Here is a 15,928-nt window from a genome sequence, read left to right as displayed (position 1 = left end):
ATTTTTTCCAATGTATTTGTAGTCACTAGTTCATATCTCTCCAATGACCATTCTCTCTTTAACTCATCTACCAAATTGTTCAGTGGAACAGCTGCCAGATAAAGTGCAGAACAACTAATTAAATGTGAATCTCAAACAAACGTTGAAATTTTTAGTGTAAGTATGTTGACTATAGCATGGGACATGATATACTAAAATTATTTACTATTTATGTGAAATTCAAATTTAATGGGGTGTCTTGTAGTTGTTTGTATGTAGTTGCTTTAATTCTGGCAACCCTATTCAATGGAGAAATCATATCTCTGAGGTCCAGACATTCTTTTTGTGTATGCATTTGATTCTCCTTAAGTGTCCTTGTTTATTTGCTTGGTTCTTTGTTGTTTTTAAAATCTTCAGTTCACTGGCCAGGTGTTTTGTTTGTTTGGGTTGGTCTTTCTCTGTTTGGATGCTGAGTTTCCCTTACTATGTTATGTTAAAAACAGTCAGAGATCTGCTTGTCATGGGACCCCAAGTAGAGGCTGACCTCTGACTGGTAGAAGATAAAGGAATTTTTCCCATAGCGGGAAGGGGGAGGGTATATAGTAGAAGGTGGACAGCAGTCCCATGCTGAGGGCCTAAGAAGAGCCCCTCTGTGCCAAAGTGTCTTTGTGCTCTTCTAGCTTCACAGATGCAAAAGATTAAGTTTACCTGTTCGGTGTCTTTGTGGCCTCTAAAAGCCATGGATCCCACACATACTCAGATAGGATTGATACTGTCTCTCACCTCAGGGATCCTTGTACTACCACAGATCACACTGTTTTTGCAAATCTGTCATTAGCAATCTCTGCTTCCAGGTTTTCAGGTGCTGGTTCCATGGCTCTTCCTGAACTCAAAATAAGGAAACTCCATAGACATTGTCCACTGGAACTCGTTCCCATCTACCCTCCACTCTATCCAGGTAAGAAACCAACCATCTCAGGAAAGGAACCAGGCAGGAGTCAGAGGGGAAGATGGGCACTGAAGGTATCAAAATACCCAAAAGATGCAAATTGCTAAAGGAAACAATAATCAGATTAGGTGTGGTGAAAGACCTGGAAAAAAATTTGAAAAAAAAATTAAAGTGTAAGAGGATTCTGCTCTTGGAATATATCACAGTTGTCTTTATGTTCTCACTTCATTTAAACCAACCAAAACTGAAATCAGAAAGGAGGCATATGAATGTGATCTATGCAGAGAAGATAACAAGGATGCTGTGTAGCTAGAGCCACACATGGCTTGGGATGAGTGTATTACAACAGGCATAGAACATTTCATTATCTTGGAGGGTTCTGCTGGACAGTACTACAATTAATTGTCTATACTCACAGAGAGGTCCTTGCCTCTCCATTACAAACACTGGCTAACCAATCTGAATGTTTTTATCTTGAGGTAAAATGATATTTTTCTTTTTTCTTTCTTTCTTTCTTTTTTTTTTTTGAGACAGAGTCTCGCTCTGTCGCCCAGGCTGGAGTGCAGTGGCGTGATCTCGGCTCACTGCAAGCTCTGCCTCCCGGGTTCATGCCATTCTCCTGCCTCAGCCTCCCGAGTAGCTGGGACTACAGGTGCCCGCCACCACGCCTGGCTAATTTTTTTGTATGTTTTTCATAGAGACGGAGTTTCACTGTGTTAGCCAGGATGGTCTCGATCTCCTGACCTTGTGATCCACCTGCCTCGGCCTCCCAAAGTGCTGGGATTACAGGCGTGAGCAACTGCGCCTGGCCAAAATGATATTTTTCATACATGTTTTGTTTTAATATGGCACTTGAACCTGGTGGACATCATGCTGAATGAAGTAAGTCAGGCTCGGAAACACAAATATCACATCATCTCACTTATAGGTAGAATTATGAAAAATCAAATTCATAGAAGTAGAGAGTAGAAGGGCGGTACTGGAGACTGGCTGGGGGAAGGAGAAGAAGAAATGAAGAGATATTGGTGCAAGTGTACAAAGTTTCAGTCATACAAGACCAATATGCTTTTGAGATTTATTGCATGACATAATGACTATAGTTAATAAAAATGATTTGTATATTTCAAAATTGCCGAGAGAGTAAATTTAAATGTCTTACCACAAACATGATAATTAATTGAGGTGATGGATATATTAATTATCTTGCTCTAATCACTTCATATTGAATAAATGTATCAAAACTTCATAGTGTACCCCATAAATATATACAATTATGAGTTGCCATTTTAAAATATTATGAATTTAGGCCAGGCACAGTGGCTCATGCTTGTATTCCCAACACTATGGGAGGCTGAGGCAGGAGGATCACTTGAAGTCAGGAGTTCAAGACCAACCTGGGCAACGTGGTGAAACCCTGTCTCTACTAAAAATACAAAAATTAGCTGGGCATGGTGGTGCATGCCTGGAATCCCAGCTACTCAGGAGACTGAGGCAGGAGAATCATTCAAACTTGGGAGGTGGAGGTCGCAGTGATCTGGGAGTCTCAAAAAAAAAAGATTATTAATTTAAAAATATTTTAAGTGATCAGCTGTTACTCTACCCCAATCTCATTGGAGAATAAGATTCTACTGCGGTTCTAAGTCATTGTGTGCTGAGTAAAGTGGTTAACTAGTGATTTGAAAGAATACAGGAGAGAGGGTAGGAGAGTGAGTAACAGGTGGAGCCTCTGTTTTCTTTATAGAAAAAAGTAAACAACTCTTTGTTTAGTTAGAGAGCACTTAATTTTAGGCTGGGCTTCACTGGAGGATAAATGGCTCATTACCCACCTCCATGATTCTGGAGGTGAAGGCACTTGTAGCTCCACCATTAGCCAGCTGGATAACAGGCCCATGTCTGTCCTGGCCAAGCCTGTTTTGCTGTCTGGTTGCTTCGGCCAAGAAGCCTTCCCAGAATCGTGCCCTCCTTCCTCATGCCTGTGCTTTCTGTGTTGTATTTCTTTGTATTTTCTTTTTGCTTATAATTTTCTCCCCCCACTGTAAGCCCCATGAGGACAAGGAACATGATTGGTTTTGCTCACTGCCGTATCTTCCGTACCTAGTACGTAACAGGACATCAATAAATATTAGTTGAATGGAAGATTAAATCAACAAAATGGTGAGTTCCTGATGATCATAGGTATGTACCACCTGGGTTCTATTCCGTTAAGGAATGGGAGATTGGCTGCCGGAGGCAAGAACGTGTTTCATTTACATTTACGCATTTGACCCTGAAAAATGTCACCAGATTTTACAAGTTATTTACAATGGTGTCTTGGAATGACTGCAGGCTCATAAATAACCAGGAAAGATAAGGCTGAAAAAAAAAAAACAGTTGAAGAATCAGTTGCTTGTTTTAAAAACTCATTTCACAATGCGTTATTTTCTTACCAAAGAGGCAGGAAGCTCAATGTCTATAAAACTTTAAAGTAAGCATTTCCCTTTAAAATGAAGACACACTCTTAAACCTCTCTGTGAACCAATCTCTCCATAAAAATTTATGATGTATTTGAATTAGAGTGTGCTAATTTAAGTGTGATGCACAAAGAGCACTGCAAAGGAAAAAACAAACCTTAATTTTATTTAATCTCAAATAATAACTAATAATCGCACAAGAAATAATCAGGATCTTTGAAAATATAAGCAGTCATTTACATTGCCATTGGTAGCTTAAATGTGTAGCCCAGCAATCAGAACAAGGAGTCAAAGTTTCTTTTCAAGGATCTGAAATAAAAAGGCAAATAGCAAAGCATGTGCCCAAACAGCCGGCTTGGAGTAACTCCCTGTCCCAGGATGCTCAATGCCTTTGTAAAAGAAATATCAATCGGGAATGTTCTTCTAACATAAATAAGCTAGAGGAAATATCTTGATTTTTAGAACTGATAGGATTTCAAAACAGGAAAATCTTCAAAGCTGATACATTTTTTTTGAAAGAACAAGATATTTCTTCCCAAGGCAGCATTCGTGCCCTGGAACTAGCTGAGCAATCCTCCTGCTGACCTTTCCCCTTGTTCTGAAAGGCTTAATGGTGACTAGCATGCCATTTCTCATGCGTCTTGAGTCAATGTGGTGTTCTGAGTTTTATTAGGTTGGTGCAAAAGTAATTGCAGTTTTGCCATTAAAAGTAATGACAGGCCGGGTGCAGTGGCTCACACCTGTAATCCCAGCCCTTTTTGGAGGCTGAGGCAGGTGGATCATGAGGTCAAGAGATTGAGACCATCCTGGCCAACATGGTAAAACCCCGTCTCTACTAAAAATACAAAAATTAGCTGGTGTGGTGGTGCGTGCCTGTAATCCCAGCTTCTCAGGAGGCTGAGCAGGAGAATTGATTTTACCAGGGAGGCAGAGGTTGCAGTGAGCTCAGATCATGCCACTGCACTCCAGCCTGGCGACAGAGCAAGACTCTGTTTCAAAAAAAGAAAAAAAAGAAAAAAAAAAAGAGACAAAAACTGCAACTAGTTTTGCACCAACCTCATAGTTCCTAACTAAACTCTATATTCTTTACAAATACTCCATCTTGAATGATAACAATAGACACTGAGGACTCCTAGAGGGAGAAAGAAGGAGGAGGCAAGGGTTGAAAAATGAACTGTTGTGTACTCTGCTCACTACCCCGGTGACAGGATGTTTCTTAACCCAAACGTCAGCATCATGCAACATACTCACATAACAAACCCGCACTTGTACCCCCGAATCTAAAATAAAAGCAGAAATTATATGAAAAAACTGGGGTGGGAGTTGGAATGAACTTTAGATATGTAATAAATTTGTTTGAAAACTGTTAATTTCTCATGCTTTCATTAAAAAAATAATTTTCCTCAAGAAACCCCAAATTCTCCACCTCAGGAATGAAAAGTGCATTTGAATTTCAAGAAGGTATGGGCATGAGAACCTTGCAGTTTTCTAATTTGTGGAGACAAAATAATTTTTATAACACCAACCAGAGGTTTCCTCTCCAAACCCCTTGTAATTCCTTTCTGAGCTCTCTTCCTTCTAGAATCTTGGGGCATCTGAAAAACTCAAAGCTATGTAAACACAACATATTGGTTGTTGCAGACAGGATAGCTTCTTGTCTTCTTTCCCTTGTGATATGGTTTGGCTGTGTCCCCATCCAACTCTCAACTTGAATTGCATCTTCCAGAATTCCCACATGTTGTAGGAGGGACTCAGGGGGAGGTAATTGAATCATGGGAGCTGGTCTTTCCCCTACTATTCTCCTTTTAATTAATAAGCCTCACAAGATCTGATGGGTTTATCAGGGGTTTCTGCTTTTGCTTCTTCCTCATTTTCTCTTGCTGCTGCCATTTTCGCCTCCCGCCATGATTCTGAGGCCTCCCCAGCTATGTGGAACTGTAAGTCCAGTTAAACCTCGTTTTCTTCCCAGTCTCAGGTATGTCTTTATCAGCAGCATGAAACGGACTAATACACCTTGTTTTCTCACTGTGGGGTTGTAAACATTTGTAAATGTGGCCACCTTAGAACAGACGTTGAGTGGAAATAAGAATTGTAGGGTAGCACTGAAGCCAGTTGCCTTGTGTAGGATCATGTTCTCTGTTTTCACACCTTTTCTTGTCCTCCTCTTAAAAGATGTCTCCTTCTAGTATTCTACCAGACTACCTTAGTCTTCTGATTTTCCTTTCTATCCAAGCTTATTTTTATAAAGGATGGGATCAATTTATTGATGTGATTGAGATGGACCCTCCTTCTAGCGGCAAGGCATTCTAATAGAATATTAAAATTATAAAGATGACTCCCCCAGACCCAGAAAAAACAAATCTTTGGCCTTGAACAGTGCTGTTAGAACCAATTCTGTAGGGAAGTTTGTGAAAGTAACTTGCAAAGCTACTCAATATGGATATTAAACAGCCTAGTTTTTCCCAATTGTGCCTCATTTCAACTGTGTCCTCTGGGTACTACTGGCTTCCCAGTGGTTGGGTTGAGTATAAGCCCCCAAATATGAGTAAAAGAAGAAAAAGTTAATTCAATCACCAAGTCTTGCTAGCATATTAAAAATTGGATAGATGAATGTTCAATCATATGTTTTGGCTTTGGCCAGCCAGATGAGGTCAATTTTTAGATTTGAACTGCTTAGAATTCTTCAGGCAAGTCTTGATGGAGCACTTCTTGGACAGTTAGAACTTTACCAGGTTCACAGGAGAGCTCAGATGAAGCGAACACCTCATCCATACTGGTTTCCTCTGGAGAGCTTTACTGTTGAGAGGTGGTTTTCATAGCCGCAAAATGACAAGTGCAAGTTGAGTAGATCAGTGTTTATCAACCAGGTGCCACATTGTGCCCCAGGAGACATTTGACAATGATGGGGTGTTACTGGCATCAGTAGACAGAGGTCGGGGATGCTGCTTAACATCTTACAATGCACAGGACAGTTGCCACAGCAAAGCATTACCCAGACCCAAATGCCAATAGTGCCAAGGTTGAGAAGCCCTGCAGTAGAGAATGCTGAATGTCATAACCAGGGAAGCAAAAGCTGTCAGTGGTGAAAGGGATGTGTATGGCACTTAGAGTAGAATCACAGCCAGAGTCAGGACACAGGTAGATTTTGCAGAACTGGAAGTGAGGACCAAAACCAGGGGAAAAGTGAGAGAAGCCAAGACCGTGGCTATGATCCAGGTTGTAATACCTGAAGCTTCCTTGGCTTGTATGGTGGGGTACTGGACTTGCCTAATTTCTAGGCATGGAGTTGTGGCTTGTAACAATGGTGGGAGATGGGCAGTGCTTTGGGAATGTAGCTGACCACTGCATGGGTGCTGACTAGCCCAGGGATCTTAAAGAATTTGTGTAGGCCATGAGGATCCACTCCAGCCACTGAATAGTCATAGAATTTAATCTAGGACATTACCGTATGCTACTACCATGCAGTTTTATCCCTTCTAAGAATCCAAATGCCCTAGTTTAATTTCTAAATTTCTGTTTTGTTTATTTTCACTAAAGCAACATGTTAGTGGACTGCGGAGGGAAGTGAATTCATGGCTGGTCCTCATCTTGATATCTTTTAATAGGATCATGAGGCAGTGTGGCAGGAAGAAAATGTTGTATTTAGTTAAAAAAAAAAAACAAAGAGAATCTGCCTTTTAAGAGAGGAAGAGCATGGCTATCAGAAGTGAATGGCTCTTTGATGGATTAAAATACTTTGATGAGACTTTGTGGTTGATGAAGATGCCTCTATCTTGCTTTTTTGACTACTTCTAGGCAAAACCTAGATTTGTAAGGGTAAGTGAGAGAGCTCAACTGCTTCAGCTTAGAAAATAAGGATTTTGACTGTTTGTGGGCAGCCCAAGAATGAGGAAACTGAATGTGGGCAGCCCAAGAATGAGGGGCCCAGTGTGTGAGAACTGGATCCCAGAAATATGGCCATAGGCAGCCTCTGGGGAGAAACCAAGGCCATGAGAAGTTCCCCATGAAGGAGACATTATGGGACGTGTGTGAAAATGACACAGTTTTAAATTAGGTGCGTTCTGGCTGTGAAGGAATGGTTGTAAAGAAACCACTTATATTATCCCTAAAAGCCTCAGTAAATGTTTGCCACACAATGTAACAGCTTTGGGATAGTTGCTGGGGAAGAGGGAAGGAGCCTGAGTGGGGTTCAGAAGCAGCAGGGAAGAGAGGTGACCCCCAGGAGGGTAAGCCCTACTCCATCCACTCCTCTTTCCCATTCCCACTCTCTGAGGCACTGGAAAGGTCACAGGACCTCTCCTAGTACATGAGATGGGAGCTCGACACATTTTATTTGGAGAATAAAAGAAAATATGCCGTCATCAAACTAGAGCGTGTTGGGGGGCATCTGGTTTACAGAACTAAGTCAAGGAGAAGAACTCTCAAGCAGTGGTGACATCTGCTAGCTCTGCAAAGTGGGCCCTGCCTTGTCACACAAGTCTCCTTGGGCAAATGTTTTCTATGTAGATTTTAGAAAGTTTCCTGTGACTTTCTCAAGGTCTTTTGGTGACACATGCAGCTTGAAGCTTTTGCAAGGGGCTGGAGTCTAATCTCTTCTTGCCCAGCTTGGCTGCAGGAGAAGAAGGGAGATATGTTAGGACTTGGCTTTGACTGAGGTGGTGTAGCCTGGGGTTGCAAGGACTATTGCCAAGGCTTTCTGGTGGCATCACATGCTTCAGGAGTTGGATGAATTTTCTGTCATCTTTTGGACTCTGTCGCCTCAAGATCGCTTGTTTTGTTGCATTGCAAAGATCATGTTAGCTGTGTCTCCTTGCCGTTCTGAGAGTGCCTGGCTGCCAAAGACAGTCCAAGAACTGTTGAAGAGGCGTCTTGCCAAAGGTGACAAGTTGAAGATGCCAAGGCGTTTGCTGCAGCCATTTTTCTTGCCCAATCTTTATCATCTTCCATTAGTCAGGAGTATTAATGGACAGTCCTGGAGTGTCCAAATGGCAATAATCCATCTTTTTCCCAATCCTATTAAGGGTGTTGCAGTGCAGCTGTTGGAATAGTAATGTTTGTGCATTATTGCTGTTCTCAGGGTACTGTAAACTTCTCCCCCTCCTGGATCTTTGCTCACTAAATCAGCCCTAACACTTTCTCTTCAGTCTCTTTCTCTTGACTTTCCCCTAGATCTTGCCCCTAGACCATCACTCAGCTGGTTCCTCTTCATTGCCTCCACCTTAGTTCAAATGTTTCTTCTTTGGAGAGTTTGGGGTTTTGCTCCCCCTCTTCTCTGCCATTCTATAGTAGGTTTTTTTTTTTTTTTCTTAAAATAGTGCATATCATCTGGGTGCGGTGGCTCATGCCTATAATCCCAGCACTTTGGGAGGCTGAGGGGGTGGATCACGAGGTTAGGAGATAAAGACCATCCTGGCCAACATGGTAAAACCCTGTCTCTACTAAAAATACAAAAAAATTACCTGGGTATGGTGATGCGTGCCTGTAATCCCAGCTACTCGGGAGGCTGAGGCATGAGAATCGCTTGGAGCCGGGAGGCAGAGGTTGCAGTGAGCAGAGATCATGCCACTACACTCCAGTCTGGTGACAGAGTGAGACTCCGTCTCAATAAAAAAAAAAAAAAAAAAAAAAAAGTGTATATCACTACCTGTATTGGCTTGTTTAATTGCTTACTTAGTGTCTTAGTCTGTTGTGTTGCTATAAAGGAATACCTGAGGTTGGGTAATTTATAAAGAAAAGAAGTTTATTTGGCTCATGGTTCTGCAGGCTGTACGTGAAGCATGGCCAGCATTTGCTTCTGGTGAGGGCCTCAGGCAGCTTCCAGTTATGGCGGAAGGCGAAGGGGAGCTGCATCACATGGCGACAGGAAAGAACAGAGAGGAGGAGGTACTAGGCTTTTTCTTAGTACCCAGATCTTGCCTGAACTAATAGAGTAAGAACTCACTCATAGGTATGGCACCAAGACATTCACGCATGATCTGCCCCCATGGTCCAAAAACCTCCACTAGGCCTCACCTCCAATACTGAGGATCAGATTTCAACATGAGATTTGCAAGGACAAATACCCAAACTGTATCACTTGCTTATTATCTTTCTCCCTCTACTAGAATATAAGCTCAAGAATGACCAGGATTGCATTCGACATGCTCACCATCGTATCCTTCCCATGTACAACTGTACCCTGCACACAATAGGTTCTCAAGAAATATTCATGTAATAAGTGAATAATTGAATGAATGAATGACTAAGTGAAACTTCTCTTTACAACAAGCAAATGTAATAGCCCTTTCTAAGCTCTCATCCTCCTCATTGTCCTTGATGGATTCCCACCACACTCAGAATTCCTTTTCACCTTTCCATGCATATGAGGCCCCACCTCATCAGGTGCTGGTCTTCTTAGCTTTCTGTCTCCTACCACTTTTTGTCTTGCTTCGGGAACTCCACTGTCTTTTCTGTTATAGGAACATGCTAAGGTTATTCTTCATGGTCAAGAGCACAAGCTCTGAACCCAGCCGAATCTGTTTTTGAACTCAAGTTCCACTTATTGCTAGCTGTGTGATATTGGGAAATTCTTTATGTTCTGTAACCCTCACCTCCCTCATGTGTAAAATGGAAGTAATGATGGTACCTGTCTCATATGTGGCAACTATGTGGGGCAGCACACTCAAGGAATGAAGGAAGTTTCAGTGAATGTCAACTGTATAAAGACAGTGTTGAGGCAGCCCAGTGCAGCAGTTTGGGAGCCAGGAACAGCGTGTGGGCCGGAGTGTGGCTGGAGGACAGGAGGTCAAAGATACGGGTTGAGGGTGGAATAGGAAGACCCTGGAACGTCATCCTGGGAGCTTGAGATTTTATTCTACATTTCTCTTGTTCTTAACTATTTAGGGTGATGGATCTCTGCAGTGAGTGGAAGAGTTCCTCATGGCCCCCAAGGTTATATCCATCTAGAACTTCAGCACGTAATTTCATTTGGAAATAGTGCCTTTGCGGATATAAGTTAGGTAAAACTGGAGATGAGATCATACTGGATTAGGATGGGATCTATATCCAATGAAAATGTCTTCATAAAAAACAGGAAAGAACCCATAGAAACACAAGGAAGAAGGTCATGTGAAGATGGAAGCAGAGATTGGAGGGATGCAGCCACCGGCCCAGGAATGCCAGCAGCCACCCAGAAGCTGGAAGGAAATGAGGGATTCTCTCCTAGAACCTTTAGAGAGAACATGGTCCTGTGAACAGCTTGATTTTGGACTTGCCCATAGCTTGTATACTCTTACTTTGGATACAATTTTATCCAAACTTGGCTAAACAGTTTCTCAGCCTATGGAAAATTTAAAATGGAGAAGATTCAACTCGATTCTTACAGATTCAAAGCAAGAAAATGATGGGAACATAGGAGGAGACCAAGAAAGCCTATAAAAAGCAAAAATATGAAGTGAACATTGTGGTAGCTTTAAGATGTTTAGTGTAGCTGCAGGCACCCTATACACATGAAAATCCCCAAGGGGATCCCCATATCACAGTGTAGTGTGATATTTGACATTCGTGATCATCTAGAGATGTACAGAAAAGGTGAATCTATGTTCTGTATATTCTGCCTAAGGCAAAGAAATGTTTAGCTCTCTTTAAAATAGTTCCATAATTTTTTCTAAAAAGCTTTGCTTGAAAACTGTAAGCTTCCCTTATCTGGAGCATTTCACTTTAAATATTTGGATAAATATGTTATCTTCTTACTTGGACATTTCATGTGTTTAGGGATTGTCTTCTAAATTCTTCCTAATTCATATAGCTGCTAACACTTCCCGCAGAGCTTAAACCATTACAGATATGAAATAAAGACCTATTGATTTGACTTACTTTTACTTGTAAAACCTTCTGAGTGTTATAACCTTATTTAATCTTTCAGCTTTTACAGTTTCAAGAGTTTGTGTCACAATTAGAAGAATTCAGCTGCACCTCCAAGTGACAGCAGTTGCTCTGGTTGGTGAGTGATCTCAGGAGGCTTGAGAATTGCTTTGTCTGTGAGGGAAGTAAGACACTTTCAGAGTCCCACTTTAGAAGGTGTGAACTGGCTAGATAATGAACCCCAGGGCTAACGCTGCTATAGCAGTGGGAAGGAGGTGATGGGTTTTCAGTTTGGACCTCAAACATCAATACCCTCCTGGTAGGGGGAGGAACAGAGTCCCTCCTTTACTTCTCCATTAGAAAGAATGAGATGGCAAGACAATGAAACAGGCAAAGTGAACAGAGATGCAAGACAAAATTCAGGTGAGAGAGCCGGAGCATCACTCAGCCATTCCTGACATGTAAAACAGGCAACTAGAAATTTGCAGAAAAGAAGCGAAGTCTCCATAAAGATGTTTTTAAAGTGAGCTTGAAGTATTTGGAGGCAATTCAGTGTTACATAAAATCTGCAAATCTCTGGATAAAGAAGCAGAGATCCCAGCATGGGACAAATGGAGCCTCAAAAGTGGGAAGAAGACAGAGAAGACCAGGGCAGAATGCATCTCTTCCTTTCTCTTGGCTTTCCTGGATAAGGACTGCATCATTCCTGTGGAAGGACAGGCCATCAGCTCCGAAACACTGTATGTATTTTCCAGTATATACTGCTAGCTGTGTGATGTTGGGAAAATTCGTTACCCTGTCTAACCCCCACTTCCCTCATCTGTAAAATGGAAATAATGATAGTACCTACCTATCTCATAGGTGGCAACTACAAGGGGCAGCACACTCAGGGAATTAAGGAAGTTTCAGTGAACATCAACTTTATGAACACAGTGTTCATAAAGGCAGGTCAGTGCAGTGGTTTGGGAGCCAGGAGCAGCACGTGGGCCGGAGTGTGCCTGCAGGAGACAAGGTCAGAGATGTTGCTAATAATGGAGAATAAAGGATGCATTCTCATTACTGACCTTGGAGTCGTTCATTCATTCCCAGAATGTGTTTTGTCAGCTTACTAAAACACTAAGTTAAATAATCCCAGGTTTTGTTTATTATAGATACTAAGACTTAGTGGACCCAAGGTTAATGACATCCAGAGTAGACAAACATCAAGTGTGTACTGCTTCTGTGCCAAGCGTCCTTCATCTAGATGTCCATGGATCATATTTGGGAGGAATGAGGAGTTCCTGGAAATTTATACAAAATTCAGTGTAGTTGCACGTGTGCACTTTCATGGCTAGCTAACCAATAGCTTTCACTATGTTTTCCAGGATCTGTGATCCTAGTAGGGATAAACAACACAGCCTTTTAGAATACTCTCTTAAAATTTTATTATTGCCGTAGTACATAAATAATATGATACTGAAGTTGTCAAAAATGCATATGAACAAAACAAAAAATTATTAATGCCAAAGACTAGTTATTCCTACAGATGTTAAATATCAAAAATTATATATGTATAAAAATATGCACACACAACTAAAATACACATTAGATATATATACAATCATGCAGTGCTTAACGACAGGGATATGTTCTGAGAAATGTGTCATTAGATGATTTCATCAATGTGCAATTATCAGTGTACAGTATTTACGCAAACCTAGATAACATATATAGAGTTTTATTTATCAACATTTCTTCACATGGAAAAACAACTGTTTCAGCACCATTACTGAATATCAATCATTTCCCCTACTTGATCTGCGGTGCAAATATCAAGTACCGCATATCAGGTTTCTATATACGCTCCATAGTAATCTTATGGGACTACCATAATACATGCAGTCTGCTGTTGGCTGAAATGTCATTATGTAGCTCATGACATGTTATATATACTATATATTCTTGGAAAAAATAATGGTATACAACAAAATATTGGTCAACTGTTTTCCCATCTTGAAAAACATGCATGCCTTTTCTTATAAATAAGTACACATTTACATAATCATCCTTAACAGCTGTAAATGTATAATAATTTAGTGAAGCATTTAAGACTTTTCTGGATTTTTCCTTATAAATGGCACCAAGATGTATAATACTTTTTGCCCACTTATCCAATTATGTTTAAGGATAAATTCCAGGAGTAGCCTTCCTAAGCCACTTTTTAAGTCTTTCGATGTTTTACCCAGTTGCTTTTTGAAACATTTTATATCAATTTATACCTCAAGGACAGTGTAGGAGGGTGCTTCCTTCCTCTTTTCTATCCCTTAGCCAAAATTGGGTATGATCATACTTTATATCTCTGTTAATAAGATAGTTAAAACAGCAGTCTCAATATTTATTTCAATTTCTTTGGTGGTTAGCCAAATTAAACACATTTTAACGTTTTTTGTGGCTATTTTTATATTTTCTGAAACTTGTCTTTATTAATGTCCTTAGCACCTTAGGACATTCATCTTTTTTTTCACTTGTAAGAATTTTTTACATATGAATCTAGCAGCACATATGCTGCAAATAAATTTTTTGGTTTGGTTTGTGGTTGACTGAGTATTTGTAGAATGAAAATTTTAACCTTTTATGTAGCCAGATCTTTAAACTGTTTCATTTAAGTGTTGCTCTTTCATGTTATTTTTAACTAGATATGAGATTTTATAAATATTCATCAGTGTTTTCTTCTAGAGACTTCATAGTTTCATTTTGATACTTTATCTAATTTCTATTTTTATATCACTCAACACTTTTTTTAGGTTGTGCATGGTAACAAGTGATCCCTGAATTTCAGGGGCTTATAATAATAATGATTTACTTCTCACTCACTTTACATGTTAGCTGTAGGTTACCTTTGGTGCTATTCCAGGTGTGCCTCATTCTGTGACCTAGACCGAAGAGGAAGCCTCTACTCTGAGCTCCTGGAAGAGAGACAAAGAGCAACAGTGGGAGCGTGCAATGGCATATAGAACTTCTACTATACTGGGGTATTTGTCACTTCTGTTCACATTTCATTGGCCAAATTAAGTCACATGGCTAAGCCTGATGTCAGTGAGGCATGGAATTGTAATCTCATTGAAAAGGCAGCTCATAATTCAGAACTAAGTACAATCTACCTTATTTTTAGAGTAGGGCCTAACTTTATATTTTCCCAAATACTTAGCTAATTGCTTCAATACTATTTGTTAATAACCTGATTTTTTACACTACTCTGTGATACCACTTTTATCCCATATCACATTCTAATAGGTCCTTCTTCCTGTTCCTAAACTTTGTGTTGGGTTTCACTGAGCACCAGGACAGTTAGTGCTTTTTAAGGCAGATAGGGTAAGTCCCACTTTATTTCCCTTCATTTAAAAAGAGTCTTGGGGCCGGGCACGGTGGCTCATGCCTGTAATCCCAGTACTTTGGGAGGCCAAGGCGGGTGAATCACTTGAGGTCAGGAGTTTGAGACCAGCCTGGACAACATGGTGAAACCCCGTCTCTACTAAAAATACAAAAATTAGCTGGGCATGTTGTTGCCCGGCTGAGGCACGGGAATCACTTGAGCCTGAGAGGTGGAGGTTGCATTGAGCTGAGATCGTGCCACTTGCACTCCAGCCTGGGTGACAAAGTGAGACTCTGTCTCTAAATAAATAAATAGTCTTGGGTATTCTCTATTTACTATTCTAGTTGAATTTTTGAAAACCTGTATTCATTCCAAAAAAGGAAGCCCTATTGAGATATAGGTTGGAATTGCACTATATAAGTGGATTAATTCAGAAAAGAAGTGATTTGTTTGCAATATTGTCGTTTCATCCATGAATATAGTATGCCACTTTATTTGCCCATGTCTATTTTTTATTTTTCTTAGAGTTTTGTAGATTTTTAGAAGCGTGTCTTAAGCTTCAGATTTATTTTTTTCAAGAAAAAATAAGTTTTTGATACTTTTGCAAAATTAGTTTCCCCTGTGATATTTTATAAGTAGTTTTAACTGGTTATTTCATTCATAATTTTTTTACAAGAGTAAGAAAGATTTTAGAAGGAGGGGGAATCTTACTGATATTTATGAACTTTTCCTCTAACCCTAGTGCAGTAGGATTGTTCAACCAAGAATACAGTTGAATTTATCAAAGGCTTTTTTTTTGTCCTTTAAGCTCTTCACAGGATTTTTTGCTTGTTTCTATTATTAAATTATACTGATGATTTTATAATATTGAACTATCCTTGCATGTCTAAAAATAATGCTGACTCGACAGTGATATTCTTTGAATATGCAGTTGTATTAACTTGCTATAATTATTTGGATGACTTTTTGTATCTATATTTAAATTTTAATTTGTCTTCACATTTCCTTTAGGGATATTTTTGTCAGCTTTTTCTGTGGTATCAGAGTTATACTGATTTTATTAAATTAGAGAATCTTCTTTTTAAAATAACATTTTAGAAGAGTTTGGAAGATATAGGAATTAATTGCTTTCTTAAAAGTATTCAATTGATCCTAAACCATGTTGGGGAGAACTTGTTTTCTTTTTACTTCTTACATGGCCATTTGGATTTTTGAGTTTTTGAGTCAAATTATTAATAAATGATATTGAAGCAATTAGTTAAATGAACTCTTGAGTCAGTTTTAGCTATTTATAATTTCCAGCAAAATTTTCCCGTTAGTCATAATTTAAAAATTGATTGACATAGCCTCTAAAGT

At 39.9% G+C, this 15,928-nt stretch overlaps 1 long non-coding RNA gene across 1 annotated transcript; it reads left to right on the top strand.

The window, feature by feature from the left end:
* Nucleotides 1–724: 724 nt before the first annotated feature.
* Nucleotides 725–12,283, top strand: LOC106633933 (uncharacterized). Its single transcript, XR_001337278.5, has 3 exons — nucleotides 725–937; nucleotides 2,969–3,082; nucleotides 10,261–12,283. It is a non-coding gene; the product is annotated as an uncharacterized LOC106633933 (long non-coding RNA).
* Nucleotides 12,284–15,928: the final 3,645 nt, after the last annotated feature.

Source organism: Pan paniscus, chromosome 18, assembly GCF_029289425.2.
Source record: "Pan paniscus chromosome 18, NHGRI_mPanPan1-v2.0_pri, whole genome shotgun sequence".
Lineage (NCBI taxonomy): Eukaryota > Metazoa > Chordata > Mammalia > Primates > Hominidae > Pan > Pan paniscus.
The sequence above is the reverse complement of the archived record's forward strand: the minus strand, read 5'-3'. Positions and strand labels throughout refer to the sequence as shown.